General features: G+C 39.7%; 1 protein-coding gene across 2 annotated transcripts in view; it reads left to right on the top strand.

Annotated features, from left to right (window-relative positions):
• The first annotated feature begins 2,845 nt into the window (after positions 1-2,845).
• Positions 2,846-20,569, top strand: part of LOC114657382 (zinc finger E-box-binding homeobox 1-like) — a 146,759-nt gene continuing 129,035 nt past the window's right edge. Inside the window, exon 1 of one of the 2 annotated variants that reach the window (XR_007935845.1) lies at positions 2,846-3,502. The gene's annotated coding sequence lies outside the window, so the exon portion shown is untranslated. The remainder of the gene's footprint in view (positions 3,503-20,569) is intronic. The other variant, XM_028809180.2, reaches the window with a different exon arrangement.

Below are 20,569 nucleotides of genomic sequence, written 5' to 3'. Positions count from 1 at the left end.
GTGCGATTTTCTATGCTATGGTGTGCTGGGCCAGTAACATCATATCAAGAGAAGCCCACCGAACCAATAAGGTAATTAAAAGGGCAGACTCAGTTACTAAGACACACTCTGGACCCCCTGGAGATAGTAGCAAAAGACAGAATGAAAACAAAACTCAGTGCCATTATGAACAGTGCTGCTCTAACATGGAATACTATCAGTCGATGAATTATTCAGTAGAAGTCTGTCAAGAAACGCTACTGGGGGCTCTTTTATACCAACAGCAATATGCTCGTATAGGGCCTCACTGGGACTATGACTGCCAAGTCAGAAATTTTCCTTTCTTTTTAATTTTCTTTTTTTTAGTCATTCAGGTGTGTGTTCAGACAATAATCTATCTATCTATCTATCTATCTATCTATCTATCTATCTATCTATCTATCTATCTATCTATCTATCTATCTATCTATCTATCTATCTATCTATCTATCATATAGTGCCTTTCATGTCTATCTATCTATCTATCTATCTATCTATCTATCTATCTATCTATCTATCTATCTATCTATCATATAGTGCCTTTCATGTCTATCTATCTATCTATCTATCTATCTATCTATCTATCTATCTATCTATCTATCTATCTATCTATCTATCTATCTATCTATCATATAGTGCCTTTCATGTCTATCTATCTATCATATAGTGCCTTTCATGTCTATCTATCTATCTATCTATCTATCTATCTATCTATCTATCTATCTATCTATCTATCTATCTATCTATCTATTATATAGTGCCTTTCATATAAATCTATCTATCTATCTATCTATCTATCTATCTATCTATCTATCTATCTATCTATCTATCTATTATATAGTGCCTTTCATATAAATCTATCTATCTATCTATCTATCTATCTATCTATCTATCTATCTATCTATCTATCTATCTATCTATCTATCTATTATATAGTGCCTTTCATATCTATCTATCTATCTATCTATCTATCTATCTATCTATCTATCTATCTATCTATCTATCTATCTATCTATCTATCTATCTATCTAAAAAGATATATGGCATGTGTATGTAATGGGTTTCTGTCATCACTTGAGACGATTTCCAGTTTTTTGAGTACTGCCTTCTGACACACGACTTACCAAATCATCTACATCAGCCCCAGTAACTTCAGCTGCATGTGTAGTGATCTGCTGGAGTTTTTTTTTGAATCTTGGTTTGTCAGACTTCAAAAACCAGGCAATAAAGCTGAAAATGATGACAGACTGAGACAAATAGACAAGATAAGGTCCTTGTTCACTTTAAACAGTCCGAGTTTATGGGGATAAATAAGTGCTGATTGCATAAATGGATTTACAGTTTTCTGATAAACCGGAAACAATACATTCATGTGGGCTCCCACCTCTCAGACTGTCTTTATGTTAGTATAGGTGCCCCTCAGGGCTGTGTACTCCCCCCACTTTACTCCTTGTACACCAATGGCTGCAGGTCCGCTGATCCTTCAGTAAAACTCGTTAAGTTTGCTGATGACACCATCATTATTGGTCTAATTGCTAATGGCAACAAAACACCTTACAGAAAAGAGGTGTCTTGTCTCACGTCTTGGTGTGCTTACCATAACCTAGTGCACAATACCACCAAGACAATAGAAATGGTCATTGACCTTCGGAGCCACCACTTCCATCACTCAAAAGGCATACCAGCTACTGTATTTCTTATGCCAACTAAAAAAATTAAATATTTCCCAGCCAATCGTAGTTCAATTTTACAAAGCCATATTTGAAAGTGTAATCACATTTTCCATTGTTGTCTGGATTGGTTCAGCCACAGCACACTCCAAATGTAAATTACACCGTGTTGAGAGGTCTGCTAGCAAAATAATTGGCTGTGCTCTTCCATCTGTGGCAGACCTGTATAAATCTCCTGTCACTAACATTGTCAAATGGATCACCACGGACTCATCTCACCTAGCTCATCACTTAGTCCAAAAACTCCCCTCTGGTAAACCCTTCAGGTCAATTAAAAATAAAACTAACAGACATATCAGCAGTTTTTTTTTCCCAGAGCCATAGCCATCTCAAACCAGTAACTTAGCCTGTCTTCTTTGTATAATCATGCGTTCTGTTATGTACCGTATGAAGGTGTTTACTGTGTATGTACATGTATGTGTGTGCATGTGCATACGCCCTACACACTCACACTGTCACTTGCACATCACCATCTCCTTTATAATTGCACTATTCTGCAAATTTAAGTTTTTCTTTTTTAACTCATGCTATTTAAGTTATTTGTATGTGACATTGTGTTATGTTATAAGCAGCTCCAAATCTACCAAGTCAAATTTCTGTATATTAAGTACTGATGAATAAAAATGATTCTGATTTAGAGTGTATGTTTTATGTATTAATATTCCAATTAGGATTATCACCTAGGATAGTTTCTAAGTATTTATATTCAATCACTGTTCCTACCTCCTCCCCCAGTTCAATGATAGGTGAACATTGAGATTTCTAACTCTTAAAGTCAAATATAATTTCTTTTAGTCTTTTTCACTTTCTAAGTAAGAGGGTTCTTACTGTACCAATTTACTAAACAGTGTTTCCAGTAGTACTAGGGTGTTGTACCGTGTTAGCCATTATGGTTGTAGTGAGAAGAAGCAAAATGACACCTTTTATTGGCTAACTTGCATCTTGCCTAAAGAAGGGGCCTGAGTTGCCTCGAAAGCTTGCATATTGCAATCTTTTTAGTTAGCCAATAAAAGGTGTCATTTTGCTTGACTTCTCACTATACTCATAATGGCTAACATGGTGCAAAACCCTAGTACAGTACTATTGGAAACACTGTTTAGTAAATTGGTACAGTAAGAACCCTCTTACTTAAAGATCCTGAGTTGCTTCGAAAGCTTGCATATTGTAATCCTTTTAGTTAGCCAATAAAAGGTGTCATTTTGCTTGACTTTTGACTATACTGTGTTTCCAAAAATGTGCTTGTGTGGCCAGGGTTTTGATGGTTTCCCCGCTCTTTTTGGAGTGAAATACACTGCACAAAGATCACAATGAAAAATGTTCACTGTAACACGATTTAAAGTGACCATAAGACCTATGAATCATGACAACGATTTTTCAATGTGCAACTTAAAAATTACAGTTAAAAATTGGGAGTCCCAGGCAGTGTTAACGCCAGCCCAGTAGATGGCAGAAACAGTCCGCGATGCCGTGGCAAAAAACGGCTGCAAAAAAAAAAACAAAAGACGTCTCGCGAGGCCTCCCCAAAATCTCGTCACGGTAAAACTGCAGCTTCTGGAAATTAAGAAGAAAATATTAACACTCCTGAACATCTTCGCAGTATACCCAAGTAGTGCAAATGAGTTTGAGACGCCTTACTTTATGAAACGTTGCTTAAGATACTCCATTGCAGTCTTCACCCTCAGTGTAAAAACCCTTCGCTTGCCTCCTGAAGCCCCGTTGCTTTCTGAGCTGGAAGAATAGATAGAAACAATAACGTAAGTACTGCTAAGACTGAATTTTTTGACCATGTACATTGTCGCTAATGTTATCATGAGGAGGTTTTGCTTCTGCGTTGTGCACGTCCCGGGCGGGCCGGCAATGCCGCGAGATGCACGCGATCACGCTGCGCGTAGATCTCCGAAGGCACCGCGCGATGGACGGGCGCGCTTTAATGTTGAGGATTTGAGACTAGCGCACCGCTCAGGAGCACGCTGGGCGGCCGGGACCGCGGCGATCACGCCGAGCGCGGTGAAGCGAACTGTTTTTCTTGAAGTGAATACGGTCTCATTAGGAAAAAAGAAACAAAACTCTGCGATGCTCACGTAGGACGTCCAGCCGGCAGCGTTTCGCTGTCTCGCCCCCGAGGGCTCTTTCAAGAGAAGGGAATCGCATCCACCACCCTCACCCCTTCATTGCAAGCCGCGCTCGCTAAACGTGCGTGCAGATAAGGAGTGGGCATGGAATGGATTCACGTGAACTTTCTAGGAACTTTAGCTAGGAGTGTCGTCACTTTCTTGGTTTAGCGCGGTGCTCCTTTGTCATCGGTGACATTTATTAAGTTACTGTTAACGCGCACTGTTCAACGTGCACAGTTTTAAGAATCAGTATGCATTGCTGACCGCGGCGATTACAGTCGAGCTTCATAAATAGTAGCGTTTTATTGTCTGACGAGAGGTGCAATATAATTACTCTCGTAGACATTAACCATGTGCATTTTATTTGTCAGCAGATGATTTAAACCAAAGCGACTTGTGAATCGTAGGTGCAAACGTGAGAGATCCGTATTTGCAGTTAAACACATGTTGTGTTATTCAGTTCAGTTCAGTTCAATGCAATGCAATTCTATTTTATTGTCCCATGAGGGGAGTTTGCTTTGTGTTATTCAATCAAGTTCAGTTCAATTTAATTTTATATGTCCCAGGAGAGTTGTTTGGTTTGTCAGCAGGTTTTACCGAGAGACCACAAGGTAACAAAAAAAAATCACAAACAACACACCCATCAAACCTAAACTTTATACAAATACATCAAATAGAGCACTAAACATAAATGCTATAACAACAAAAGGCTAATTTTAATTCTTTGTATACTATGTTAAAAGTGTTGTTCAGTGGTTTCCAGTCCTGTTATTAGGACTCCACTGGAGGTTTTGGCAACCCTTTCAATTTTTCATGAAAAACATATTACTGTTTGTGATATAAAATATTTTGACTTGCTTTATTTATCTGTGCAAATAAAGTTCCTCTTTACTTTTGTCATCCATCTATCCATCCATTTTTTTAACCTGCTTTTCCTGGGCAGGGAACACAGGGCAGCTGGAACTTCCTGCAGCAGGAACAATCCCATCCATCCATCCATTTTCCAACCCGCTGAATCCAAACACAGGGTCACGGGGGTCTGCTGGAGCCAATCCCAGCCAACACAGGGCACAAGGCAGGAACCAATCCCGGGCAGGGTGCCAACCCACCGCAGGACACACACAAACACACCCACACACCAAGCACACATTAGGGCCAATTTAGAATCGCCAATACGGAGTCATTTCTAATCATTTTAATTCTTCGTATACAGTGTTAAAAGTTTACCATTGTGATTCTCAGTCCTGGTTGCAAGTTTTTCAGTTTTTCATCAGAATCACCTTCCTGTCTGGACTTGCTTTTTTATTCCCTGTGAAAACAAAGATTCTCTTTACTTATCATTCATCTATCCATCCATTTTTTTGAACCCGCTTATTCAGTGGAGGGACATGGGGCAGCTGGTACTCACTACAGCTACCTCGCATCAGGAACAATCCCAAAACAGAGCAACTTTTAGTCCTTTTAATTCTTAGTATACAGTATTAACAGTTTACCATTGTGATTCTCAGTCCTGGTTGCAACTTTTTCAATTTTTTCTCAAAATCACTTTCCTGTCTGGACTTGATTTTTTTCCTGTGAAAATAAAGATTCTTTTTACCGTCCATCTATCCGTCTGTTTTTTTTTCCTGCTTACCCAGGGCAGGGACATGGGGCAGCTGGCACTTACTACAGCAACCCTTCATTAGGAACAATCCCAAAATACAGCAATTTTTAGTCCTTTTAATTCTTAGTATACAGTGTTAAAAGTTTACCATTGTGATTCTCAGTTCTGGTTGCAACTCTTTCACTTTTTCATCAAAATCACTTTCTTGTCTGGACTTGCTTTTTTTTCCCTGTGAAAATAAAGATTCTTTTTACTTATCATTCATCTATCCATCCATTTTTTTGAACCCGCTTGTTCAGTGGAGGGACACGGGGCAGCCAGAGCATATCCCAGCAAGCATCCAGGACAAGGTGGGAATAATTTCAACACAAAGCTACGTTTTAGATACAATGTTAAAAAGTTTGGTATTAGGGTTTTCAGTCCTAATTGCAACTCTTTCAGTTTTTCAGCAAATTCATCTTCCTGTCTAGACTTACTTTTTTTTCTGTGCAAATAAAGATTTTATTCACTTATCATCCATTTATTCATCCATTTGATAGATAGATAGATAGATAGATAGATAGATAGATAGATAGATAGATAGATAGATAGATAGATAGATAGATAGATACTTTATTAATCCCATGGGGAAATTCACAAATTCATTTGGGGCCTATCCCTGCAAGCATCCAGGACAATGTGAGAATAATTTCAACACAAACCTATTTTTTGATCATTTTAATTCTTTATATGCAGAGTTATAAAGTGTTACTAGTATTGCGATTCCCAGTCCTAGTTGAAACTATTTCAAGTTTTCATCAAAACCACACTCTTGATACCCTTCTGCTGTGAAACATTCTGACCTGTCATTGTTTACACGTCTTAAACAACTATTATCATACACTTATAATTTCTGTATTACAGAAATCCCTCCTCCATCGCGGGGGTTGTGTTCCAGAACCCCCTGCGAAAGGTGAAAATCCGTGAAGTAGAAACCATATGTTCATATGGTTCTTTTTATATATTTTAAGCCCTTATAAACTCCCCCACACTATTATAAACATTTCCCGCACAATTATACAGCATAAACCCTTTGTATTCTCTTAGATATTAGGTAAGATTCGTTGAAATTATGTATGTAAACACAGTTTATATACAGTAAAACCTAAATATTATTTTAAAGATATCGAGTGTCTCCGATATCACATATGTTACAGCCATTGCGACAGACAGGCCACCAGCAATAAATACGTACAATGCAAGAAAAATTGTATACAGTAAAATGTGTGTACAGTGGCACTAAACTATGTACATGTAATAAGTACTGTACGTAGATAATTAATTATGGTTACTCACCAACAATGACACGACGACTTGTCCAATAACGAGTTTAATTTTACTGCACAACAAAGGAGAGCGTTACAGCTCTTCTAAAGGAGCCTCTTCAGGCGATTGTGTAGCATCGCCATTGTTCTTCTTCTGGCAGTCTTCAATCCAAATCCCTAAAGCAGATTCCATCCAGACTACTGCCTTATCACGTCCACTTGCAACTCGTTTTGCGCCCTGGTTAAAGTACACTGCGGCTGTAGATCTTATATGCTTTTCCTCCTTTTTAAATAAAAAGAATCATGGACTCATGCCATAATGGTGCCCTGCAGCGGTGTAGCTGTTCCCTTCCTTCAGCATATCCAAAACTTTTACCTTTTCTGCAATCATTTGCATCTTCTGTTGGTGCTTGGACACAGCCCCTGAAGCAGTAGCAGGAGCACGTTAATGCTGAATGAGTGAGATGAGACTTCCTGGTTAATGCAGCACTCCGTCGCTGAGCCAATCAGCACACAGGAACTTTAACTGTGTGCTCTGATTAGGTAGCTTCTCAGTCATCCGCCAATAGCGTCCCTTGTATGAAATCAACTGGGCAGACCAACTGAGGAAGCATGTACCAGAAGTAAAAAGACCCATTGTCCGCAGAAACCCGCGAAGCAGCCAAAAATCTGCGTTATATATTTAGATATGCTTACATATAAAATCCGCGATAGAGTGAAGCCGCGAAAGTCGAAGCGCGATGTAGCGAGGGATTACTGTATCTATATTTCTTATTTATTTATTATATTACATATCTATTGACTATATGTATCTAGATTGCAAATATGGTACCATACACTGCATCAATGTTCATATTGCTTACTACACATCAATATTGCTGCTACTTCTTTGTCTTGTCTTTGCACAATGTCTTGTCTTGTTTGTGTTTTAATTTAAAATTTAAATTTCAGTTCTATTTTTAATTTATTATTTGCACGTCATGTTGTTACACTGTGGACCCTGAGCTTCGCAATTTCGTCTATCTGTATAGTTGTATATGGTTGAGATGACAATAAAGTTCACTTTGACTTTATTCAGTGCAGGGATGCAGGGCAGCTGGAACCTATCCCTGCTTGCACCTGGGACAAGGTGGGAACAATTCCAGCTCAAAGCTATTTTTTTTTTAAAGTTTTAATTAAAACAATAGTATAGTGATTGGCTGTCCTGGCTTTGGGATCCCTATTTAGCTTCAGTTTTTCATAAATACCACATTCCTGTCAAATTTAAAATATTTGATCTTGTTTTTTTTTTGTACTGTGTGAATAAAGTTCCTCTTTACTTTATAATCCGTCCACCCATCCATTTATTCATTTTTTTAACCTACTTAACCAGGACAGGGTTGCTGGTGTATTGGAGCCTATCCTAGCAGGAATCAAGCACAAGGCAGGAACAATCCTAACACAAACACATTTTTAATAATTTTAACTCTTCATATACAACATTAAAAGTTTAGTACAGTGGTTCCCAGTCCAGATGGCAACTCTCTTTATCCTGAAAATGACATTCTTGTCTGTGCTTTAGAGTATTTTGATTTGCTTTTTAGTTTGTTCAAATAAAGATCCTTTTTACTTTATCATCCATCCAGCCGTCCATTTTTTAACCCATGTGACCAGGGTAACCGAATCCTGTCCCAGTAAGCATCAAGCACAAGACAGGAACAATCCCAACACAAAGCCAGTCTCTATACAGTATATATAAAATCCAACATCTGTATGTCTGTTCGTTTTTCACAAGAGAACTACTTAACGGATTAAGATTGTGTTTTTTTCTATAGTTTACTTGAACATTTTAGTTGATTTTGCGTCTTCTCTTATTGCACTAAGTATTACAGTTCGATCGTGCAAATGGGGAGGGGGAGGGGGAACCTCAGGAGTTAGATCCTCCTCACTCACGCGCCAGCCTCCGTTCGAGTCGCTCTTCCTCACGCCACGAGTTGGAGGGTACCTTACGTCCACTTAGCTAGCAATACCTGTTTGTTCAGCAGACATTATCATCTAGATATTGTTAAAGAGTAACATTTTGACGTTTTTGAGAGAGAGATCGCAGCTCTGTGTGTTTTAGAGGGTACCTGCTCATTGGCAGATATCACGGCCATGTGCTCTTCTCCTCAGGCAGGGGACGCTCTCATGTCAGAGCTGGAACTAGATCAGATACAGTGGCAACGTTTGACATTGGCGTGTACCTACCTTCTGTTTGGCGAGAGATACTTTACCAACTTCTTATATTTTTGGCAAAGAGATCACAGCTATATTCTCACCCCCCTGATAACAAACCCAAAAATATTGCATATCAAGAAGCCATAGTATATGAAATCTATCAATATAAATTCTTTTCAATACAAATTATTAAATTAAAAAAACAATTTTTATTGATTTTTAAAGATTGTCCTGTTTCACTTCTACGCGGGCGGAGCTGTGGGGGACAGCTAGTTTTTAATAATTTTTAACTTCTTATATACAACATTAAAAGTTCAGTAAAGCAATTCCCAGTCCTGATGTTAGGCAGAAACAATCCCAAAACAACCTAATTTTTAATAATTTTAATTCATTATAAATAACATTAAAAGTTTAGTACAGTAATTCCCAGTCCTCTTTCAACCTAATTAGATCTTACCTGAAGAAGGGGCCTGAGCTGCCTCGAAAGCTTGCATGTTGTAATTTTTTTAGTTAGCCAATAAAAGCTGCCATTTTGCGTGACGTCTGTTGCATCCATAATGGCTAACACAACACCCTACTGCTATAGTCTATATATATAAAATACTAATGTCTGTCCCCCTGTCACGTGATTACTCTCGACCTCATGGGGCTCGAATATTGATCTTGGACTTGATTGAAAGCTTATCCTCAATGTTCTTTGGAAAATCAAAACATTTTAGATAGCTGCAACCCGGTGGGCACTTTATTGGTTGGAAGTAAACTTTATTGTAAAGTAAGGCACGGTCTCTGCAAGCCCATCTATGGTTAATCCCCCAGGACATGGTACATATGTTTCAGAATTCATAAGTAAATGTAAGTTCTTACATTTTTATCATGGTTGTAGAGTTTACTATTGTTTATATCTAGCCTGTTGTAATGGGACGGACCTGGCAGAACCGGAGGTCTGCGTTTTTCACTAGTTTTTCATGAAACCAACATTCCTTTCTGTGATTTAAAATATTTGGACTTGCTTTTTAGTCTGTGTAAATAAAGGTCCTCTTTAGTTTATCATCCATCTATTGTGAATTTCCCCTTGGGATTAATAAAGTATCTATCTATCTATCTATCTATCTATCTATCTATCTATCTATCTATCTATCTATCTATCTATCTATCTATCTATCTATCTATCTATCTATCTATCTATCTATCTATCTATCTATCTATCTATCTATCTATCTATCTAGTAACAATTCCAACGCAAAGCTAGTTTTTAATCATTTTGATTTTTTACATACAGTGTTAAAAGGTTTAGGCAATTCCCTGTCCTGATGTTAGGACCCCACTGGAGCTTCAGACAACTGTTTCAGTTTAAAAAAAAAAAAACAAGTTTCTGTCTGTGATTTAACATATTTTGACTATTCTTTTTAGTCTGTGTAAATAAAATTCCTCTTTACATTTTCATCCATCCATTTTCCTAACCCGCTTATCCAGGCTAGTGTCACAAAAAAACTGGGGCCTGTCCCATCAAGCTTTGGGTGCATGGCAAGATCAGTTTTCGAACGGGGCAATCATCCATTGCAGAGTGAATACACACACACACTTTATCGGTATTCCATATATGGAGGAAGTATGGTTTTAATGAAACAAAAAACAACAATTTTGGGTTTTCAATAGAAAACTGATATCCCTAAAACATGTTTTGAGCATTGGGGAAAAGTTGTGTGTCTGTGTATTTGTTTGCAGTGAAAGTATTTTGGACACCGTAACTCTAGAACGAATGGACAAATTCTTTTGAAATTTTGTGGACAACTTGCTCTCATTAGTCGAAAAAGCTGATTAGGTTTTGGATGAATTCCAACTATTCCACTTTGAGCTTTTTAAAGTTAGAAGTTTTTAAAGCTGAAACCAACTAGAGCCAAACCAGTGCTCAGAAGTTTACAAAATTTGGCATACACATTTAAGACATTGCAAAAAAAAAAAGAAAAAAAAAGACTTTTGTCAATTTTGAGTTCAATCCAAAATGTGATCTTTGAGCTTTTATAGTTTAGAATTTTCTAATGCGGTAGTCACAACAGCTATGCTGTAATTACAATAAAATGTTGATTACATTTTGTGCCTTTATTATATTATTATGATAGATTTGCCTTTAAAGCAGTGGTATAGCATCTTACATGTACTGTATTTTTGGTAGATTCACAATGTGTACTTTAATCATGTTGTAAATGTAGAGAAAGTTGGTGCGCTTATTTAATTTTTCATTAAAATCACATTCCTGTCTGTGATGAAAGGTGCAATTAAATTTAATGATCTTTTTAGTTTCTCATTATTTCATGAGAATGAAACAGTGTACACTGGTACTGTGAGTGCTGTGCAGAGTGGAGGCAGAACCTCTGCGTTTTTCCCAGTTGATTCTGGGGTTCGTCAGGGGTGTGTTCTGCTCCTACTCTGTTCAATGCTTGTATGGACTGGGTGTTGTGCAGGGTCATGGGGTCCAGCGGCTGTGAGGCATCAGTTGGTGAAGAAAGATTCACGGATCTTGACTTTGCTGACGATGCTGTGATCTTCGCGGAGTCAATGGAGGCTCTGATTGGGGCGCTCGAGAGACTGAGTGAGGAGTCTGAGTGTCTGGGCTTGTGAGTGTCCTGGATAAAAAAACAAAAAAACAGGCCTTTAATGACCTCTTGGGCACAGCCATCAGAAATGTGTCTGTCTGCGGAGAGAGTGTTGACCTTGTTGAGAGGTTTACTTACCTTGGCAGTGATATTCATGTCTCTGGTAACTCTTCCTGTGAAGTCAGTAGACGGATTGGGAGAGCATGGGGGGTCATGATGTCGCTGGAAAGGGGTGTGTGGTGCTCCCGATATCTATGCAAAAGGACAAAGGTCCAAGTCTTTAGAATCTTGGTGTAATCTGTCTTGCTATATGGTTGTGAGACATGGACGGCATCCAGTGACCTGAGACAAAGACTGGACTCCTTTGGTACTGTGTCTCTCCAGAAAATCCTTGGGTACTGCTGGTTTGACTTTGTGTCGAATGAGCAGTTGCTCATGGAGTCCTGAATGAGGCATATTACCTGAATTGTGAGGGAGTGTCAGTTACGGCACTACGGCCATGTGGCACGTTTCTCCGTGGGTGATCCGGCTCGTAAGATCCTCATTGTTGGGGACCCGAGTGGCTGGACCAGGCCAAGGGGTCACCCACGTAACACCTGGCTGCGGCAGATAGAGGGTCATTTCCAGAGGGTGGGACTGGACTGTGTGTCTGCCTGGGGGGTTGCAAACCGGGATCCCGAATTGTTTCGTTGTGTAGTGGGTGCGGCAACGCACTGTACTGGTACATGTTCCCCAACTTGACTTGACTTGATTATTTCATACATGCAGAAAGTACTGTTTTTATAAAAAAAAAATAAAAATGTAAAACACACTTTGATATCCCTACAACATGTTTTGAGCATTTTTTAGAAAGACATGTCTCTGTGTGTCTGTGTGTTTATGTGTCTGTGGTAAAAGTTATGTGGACACTGTAACCTGAGAACAAATGGACCGATTCTTACAAAATCTTGCGCACAACTTGCACTCATTAGTCTTAAGAGCTGATTAGGTTTTGGATGATTTCCAACAATTCAGCTTTGAGAGTTTAAAGTTTTTATAGCTGATACCAACAGCAGCCAAACCACTGCTCAGAAGTTCACAAAAACTGACATACACATTGAGGACTTTGAAAGAAAGACTTTTGTGAGCTTTGAGCTTGATCCAAAGCTCGAGCTTTGAGCATTTAAAGTTCAAACATTTTTTAAGTGTTGTAGTCACAGCAACTAAACTGTAATTATAAAGAAACATCAATTGCATTTTGTTTCTTTGCTAGCCTGGGTACCTGGCACTGCCTAGCGAGAAATGAAGTGCAGGTATAGTCACTTAATAAATTCCTCAGGGGGTGAAATTTTGGTTCCAAACCAAAATTTCATTGACTACACATATCATGGGGAACAACTTTGCATACCTGTGCCAAGTTCCAAAAATGCTTCCTGGGGGGATTCCCTAATAAAACACAGATGATGTCAGTAAATGTAATTTTCCCTGAGGGAAGTTTTAGAATGAAACAAAGTCCCTGATGTATCACTGGGAAATCAATTGGAAACCTGTGCAGAATTTAGGGGACATAGTTAATCAGTTGAATAAATGAACTACATGAGGAATGGTTCTGGTTTCCAATCCTTCTTCTCTAATTTTTAAAATCTTAAAAATAATAAAGTATGAGTCGTGGGATTCGTGGACAATTCACATTGTTGCAGGTGAATTGATTTATCAATTAAGAGTTTAAGCAAAATAAGTTCAAAAAGTTCACATTTTTGGTAACATAAAAAATTAACAAAATTTTTAGTTAAATAGATTTGCATTTAAAGTGGGCAAAAATGTGAAAAATAAACTTCAGTGGTATTACATCTGGTGGCAGGGTGCCCTTGCAACAAGGAGACTGAGGTTCAAGTTCCAAGTGTGGAATTTGCACATTCTCTATGTGTCCTCATGGGTTTCCAGGTGGTTTGGTTTCCTCTCACATTCCCAAGACATGAAGATTAGGTGAACTGACGTTGTTAAATTGGACATAATGTGTGTTCACACTGCAGTGGGGTGCCCTGTCTTGCCTTACACTTTCTGATTGCTAGGGTAGACCATCTGCCCCATGCCCCTGACCTGAATAACTGGGTAAACAAAATTAACGGTATTGCATCTTGCATATATGATGGGTAATTCATGCTGTATGCTGTATACATGCTGTAAATATATAAAAAGTCACATGCTGGCTTCTTCTTCTTCTTCCACTTCATCTTTATCCACTTCTTTGTTGGGTCAATGTACTTGGTCAGCCGTCTCCGTACAGCTTGGTCCTGTACCTACTCCCTAGTCAGACTGTTTCCTTCAGCTCTTCTTTTACTTTATCCATCCAACCTTCACTTTGGCCTCCCTTACTTTCCCTTCCCCTGTACTTCTATTCCCATCACTTTTTTCAACTTACTTTCCTGTACTTTCTTAGATGCCTCTCCCACTTTTGTTGTGCCTCTGATTGTCTCATTTCTTATTCTGTTCTTTTTGTAACTCCACACATCCATCTCAACATTCTCTTTTCTGTCACATCTAATTTCTTCTCCTGTGCTTCTTTTACTGCCCATGTTTCAGCTCCATACATCATTGCTGGTTTTACCACTATCATAAAACCCTTAACTTTAACCTTCATCTTGATTCTTCAGTCACACCTTTTTAAACATACATTTGTAAACCTGCTTAATCCAATGGAAGGTCACATAGGGTAGCAGTTTATTATTATTAGGCGCAAAACATCAGTCAAGTCTAGACTAGCATAGTAAAACTCATGCAGACATGGGCAGGACATACAAATTTCACATAGACAGTGACCAGATTTGGGAGTTCAATACAATATTTTAGTTTCATGAATCCATCCATCCATCCTGTTCCGCTTATCCGTGAGCAGAGATGCCCAGACTTCCCTCTCCCTGGCCACTTCTACTAGCTCTTCCGGGGGAATCCCGAGGTGTTCCCATGCCAGCCGAAAGACATAGTCCCTCCAGCGTGTCCTGGGTCTTCCCCGGGGCCTCCTCCTGGTTAGACATGCCTGGAACACCTCACCAGGGTGGCGTCCAGGAGGCTTCCTGATCAGATGCCCAAGCCACCTCATCTGACTCCTCTCGATGCGGAGGAGCAGTGGCTGTACTCTGAGCTCCTCCCGGATGACGGAGCTTCTCACCCTATCTTTAAGGGAAAGCCCAGACACCCTACGGAGGAAACTCATTTCATTATTTCGGTCACTACCCACAGCTCATGACCATAGGTGAGGGCAGGAACGTAGATCGACCGGTAAATTGAGAGCTTTGCCTTATGGCTCATCTCCTTTTTCGCCACGACAGACTGATGCACAGCCCTCATCACTGTGGACGCTGCACTGATCCGCCTGTCGATCTCCTGCTCCATTCTTCCCTCACTTGTGAACAAGACACCGAGATACTTGAACTCCTCCACTTGGGGCAGGATCTCGCTCCCAACCCTGAGTGGGCACTCCACCCTTTTCCGGCTGAGGACCATGGTCTTGGATTTGGAGGTGTTGATTCCCATCCCAGCCGCTTCATAGTCGGCTGCGAACCAATCCAGAGAGAGCTGAAGATCACGGCCTGATGAAGCAAACAGGACAACATCATCTGCAGAAAGCAGTGACCCAATCCTGAGCCCACCAAACTGGACCCCCTCAATGCCCTGGCTACGCCTAGAAATTCTGTCCATAAAATTTATGAACAGAATCGGTGACAAAGGGCATCCCTGGCAGAGTCCAACTCTCACCGGAAAGGGGTTCGACTTACTGCCGGCAATGCGGACCACGCTCTGAAACCGGTTGTACAGGGACCGAAAAGCCCTCATCAAGGGGTCCGGTACCCCATACTCTTGGAGCACCCCCCACAGGACTCCCTGAGGGACATGGTCGAACGCCTTTTCCAAGTCCACAAAACACATGTAGACTGGTTGGGCAAACTCCCATGCACCCTCCAGGACCCTGCCAAGCGTGTAGAGCTGATCCACTGTTCCGCGACTAGGACGGAAACCACACTGTTCCTCTTGAATCCGAGGTTCGACTATCTGTCGGACCCTCCTTTCTAGGCCCCCCGAATAGACTTTTCCAGGGAGGCTGAGGAGTGTGATTCCTCTGTAGTTGGAACACACCCTCCGGTTCCCCTTCTTAAAAAGGGGGACCACCACCCCGGTCTGCCAATCCAGAGGCACTGTCCCTGATATCCATGCGATGTTGCAGAGGCGTGTCAACCAAGACAATCCTACAACATCCAGAGCCTTGAGGAACTCCGGGCATATCTCATGAATTTCATGATTCAGTAGCACCAAACAATGCAGCACTGTACTTCCCATTTTAATTTTTTAGTGATACTAAGTATGCTTTTTAATACAGAGCCCACTTCTTACCATGTACTTCTTTTTATAGGCAGAAACTATATAGTTAGATTATTAAATTAGATTAGATTAGATTAACATTATTAATCCCACGTAGAGATTTAGGTGTAGGCCTATACATCAGAAGAAACATACAAACAAGGATACAGACGCAGGACAAATAATATAGCCAATCAATCAATCAATAAATAAATAAAAATAAACTAACAAGTGCATCGGGTGGAACCATTGAATTGCCTGATAGCAGTGGGCAGAAAAGACCCCCAGAGGCACTTCTCAGCATATGCTGGTTGAATGAACCTGTGGCTAAAAGTGCTCCAAGGGAGCGCCTCCTGGTGGGGGCGGAGGGCATTTTTCATGATGGCATCCAATTTTGCCAGCATTCTCTTTTCCACAACAGATTCCAGTGTGTCCAGTGTTCACACCGTGATGGAGCAGGCTTTCCTGATAAGCTTGTTCAGGTATTGTGCTTTTTTTTAGCTCAGGGTGCTCCCCCAGCATAGAACACCACACTGGCTACTGTGGACTTGTAGAACCTTTCTGGCAGCTTGCTGCACACATCAAAAGACCCGAGTCTCCTTAGGAATGACAGTTTGCTCTGGCCCTTCTTGTGCAGTGCCACTGTGTTGTCAGACAAGTCCAGTTTGTTGTTTATGTGACCCCCCCAGGTACTTTTAGATTTGTACCACTTCTACATCCTCCCCCTGAATGGTGACTGGTCTCAGAGGCTTGATATAAACATATGGCCGAGAATTACTTGCTCCTTTTCTGGACATATTATTTGTACATCTCTTTATAATTGCCTTCTGTTGGCTCTCTAATTGTCCCAAATTTACATTTAAAAAGAACTTTGCTAAATGAAATCTGCTCAGCTTTTCCCACCTCCCACCTATTTCTATTGCAGAAGGGGTATTGATCAGTCTTGGGGATTAAGACAGCATTTCTATAATATATAAAAAGTCCCTTCCCTTTTAAAGGTCCCAGAATAAAGTGGGAAAAGGTTCTCTAACTCAACATTTCAGAAATGTAGTGGAAGGCTGCCACACACCGAATTCATGTTAGCTCCATATGTGCAAAGCATACAATTGTTCAACTTAAAATCTTTTATCGAGCACATTTGTCTCCTTTAAAATTGTTCAAAATGTTTCTGGGGCAGGATTCAACCTACGAACGTTGCAATCGAGCCCCAGCCTCATAGGCTGTGGACATCTACCAAATTAACATCATTCTGGATGAAAATTTTTAAATGCCTATCACACAGCCTTGCTGTCACAATCCCTCCTCATTCATTAACTGCTGTGTTTGGTGAACTTCCAGATGGGCTTAAAGTGGAGAAGGACAAACAAACTGTAATCGCCTTTACTACACTATTAGCATGTAGACTTATCTTGTTCAAATGGAAGAATCCTAACCCACCTCTTTTAAGTCAGTGGGTATCTGATGTTATATATGTACTATTTGAAATTGGAAAAAATCTAATTCTCACTTAGAGGATCTGTTCAAAACTTTTTAAAAACCTGGCAGGACCTAATCAATAACATTTTAGAATAAGCACTTATATTGGGGGGAAAAGACCCCTTTCTCTCTTTACTACTGTTAACAATTTTTCTCTGGTTGTTGGCCTTCCACTCTTTCTCATTGGTGAGGGTTGATTTGACTTTAGTTTTGTTAAGTTTGACTTGATTGTATGGAATGTTATATGCTTTTAATAAATTCAATAAAAACAAAAATAAAAAGAACTTTACTGTCATAATAGTCAGTGCATTAATCATTTCCTTTCTCACACATTCACAATCCAGTACATCATCACAAGAAATAAGAGTCTGTCACAGAAGAATCCGTCTATGTCTAGTCATACAGAGCCAGACATACTGTATAATGCATACTGTACATCTGGAGACAACCATGAGTCAGTTTGGCTTACATGTGGGCGAGAACAATCAAACGGTTCACCATGTGTGACATTTCTTAACTAACCTGCTGCCTCATGAAGACAGAGCTCAGAGTAGGGGTAGTGATTTAAACAAAAGAGAGCAGTAGTGCTCAAGTTAACATAGTCGTCCGACATCAATCCTGTGGTTACAATGGGCAAACCTTCTATGGCTTAAAAGACTCCTAAAAAGACCCCTGCCAAGCTCAGAATACATTTGTGTCATGTGTGTGCAGAATATTTTACATTTATAAAAAATAAACATAACCTGATGCGGCGACTACTACCAGATTATACTTCGGTATTTGAAGACATCGCTGGGCTAGTGGTAAATGTGAATGGTGCATCACAGTCATTGTGCTCTATGTTGCCCAGAGTTATGACCATACCATTAGAGTCAATATGAAAAAACTGGTAGCTTACGTTCATGAAAAGATGAACTGCAGAATATTTATTCAAACTTAATGGTGCCATGTCACACCCATTGAAAAGGAGATGAAAAGAGCTCCCACTAAGAAGGTGCAGATTCTGGTTCTTAATACATTGAAACAGTAATTGTGCCTAACAACACCAACACCACTCCAGCAGAACCATGGACAAGGCTGTACAGCATCCAACCCTAACCCCCCGACTGCATATCTAAATGAGTAACTAAAGCAGATTAGTATTACTGTCTAATTAGAAATGTAAAATGTGCCATACCTGCATATTTTTCTAGCATTTTAACATATAATATACTGTATATAGACCCCAATGCTTTGCTATACACTGTTGTTATGCTATTATTATTGCAAAGTTGACATCAGCAGACTCAGAAACTGCAAAACACCAGGAAGTACTTAACACTAAGGTTTGTGGGAATCTGGAACAAATGATCCAAGTCAGTTATTTAGAGTGGAAATGTAACACCTTTTTAAAAGGTACCTGGATGTAATAATAGAACAATGTCGCTGTTACGTAGCTAGGCAAATAACTTTATGGAATGAATGTTCCCCATTTGTGGGAACAGGGGTTAATCCTAGTAGCATTTAGAACGATCCTAAAAAAAATCAAATGTTATTGGCACACTCAATGATACCAGTCAGTGTAACAGTCTTATCTTTGGGGTGCTGGAGGAAAATAGAGTACCTTGATTAACAAGGACAATGTTCCGACTTAACAAGGAAAGCTAAACTTGGGTATCTAGAGATGGTTGCATCATCCAAATACAATATTATTCTGAATGACATACTTAAAGTCATGCTCCAAAGGTGCTCCTCCCCATTGATTTCATATTGTTGTATCTCAGTTTTTTTGTGTAGGTTTTTCCGCTGGCTTTAAACATTCAGTCAAATGGAAGGGTCACTGTACATTATGCTCTATTTATAGTATATTATAGTCTATTGTACTATATATATATTTTTTGGATATCTAGAGTAGTTTCTCAGTAAGAAGTTTGCAATTTCGCTGCTTGTCAGTACAAGTTATTTAATCACTTTACTAATAAGTGACATATTTCTTTTCCGTAATGCTGTCTTCAGGATTACTAATGAAAGAGCTGGCTAATCTTGTGTAAATATCTTGGATAATTTCCAGACTTATACCTGCCAGCTCAGTAATGCTTGTGGAATACTCCTGTTTGTAAATTCACGTGTGCAACTATATACACATTTCTTTCATGCTCTAAATCTTTACTTATCAATTGTAATTTCTTTTTTTTATGTCGGCCCTGTTTCTATTAATTTTGTACTGCAGTATGCCTTGTTTTATGGGGAGACCCTTTTGTTAAGAGCACATTAAATATACAGACTTCGGGATGTCATATCCTGTGGTGGTTTCGGAAAGGAAGTGCATAGTTCTGTAGATGATAAATTAAAACATTATCTTCAAGATATAAATATTTGTATCTTCTTGGCTTGCCTTGCTGATTCCATTTCAGTTTAAAATACGCTCTATATGTATAGAGCCATAGGAAATCTGTTTTATTTTTCCCTAAATTACACTTTTTCCCCATATTTTCAGTTTTCTTGGATTTGTTTTTGTAGGTATATGTAATCAACTACAATAACCAATTGCCATTTACATTCCTTTTAAATGGCAGTTTGCATTCTGTTATTGAAATTCCATGATTTCACAGATTGCACATTCACATATTCACTATTGGCAAAAAGGTCATGGGCTAGCTTTATTAAACTTGAGGACACACCAAAAGAGGACTGAAGTGTGTGTGTGTGCAACTTTCCACGCCAAAGTCAGGCAACTCCGATCCATCCGTATGCATCATTTTGGAGAAAGTGTAAAAAGACGACACCCTCGGTTAAGTTGGAAAATACAGCCAAACCAGCCAAATGACAACTCATGCGCGTAATAATTCATATCACTGAGCTGTTGTTATAATGTGCGTTGATGTGACAAACATATTAAACCTCAGATGTTATGAATATGATGTACAGACTCTATGTTAGTTCCTGTTTAAAGAAATGCTTCACCAAAAAATGATATTTTTTAAATGTTACTTACGGGTGGCACGGTGGCGCAGTGGTAGCGCTGCTGCCTCGCAGTAAGGAGACCTGGGTTCGCTTTCCGGGTCCTCCCTGCGTGGAGTTTGCATGGTCTCCCCGTGTCTGCATGGGTTTCCTCCGGGTGCTCCGCTTTCCTGCCACAGTCCAAAGACATGCAGGTTAGGTGGATTGGCGATTCTAAATTGTCCCTGGTGGGTTGGCACCCTGCCCGGGATTGGTTCCT

Source organism: Erpetoichthys calabaricus, chromosome 9 (genome assembly GCF_900747795.2).
Source record: "Erpetoichthys calabaricus chromosome 9, fErpCal1.3, whole genome shotgun sequence".
NCBI classification, from domain to species: Eukaryota; Metazoa; Chordata; class Cladistia; order Polypteriformes; family Polypteridae; genus Erpetoichthys; species Erpetoichthys calabaricus.
Note: the sequence above shows the minus strand (reverse complement) of the source record. Positions and strands in the feature narration are given on the sequence as shown.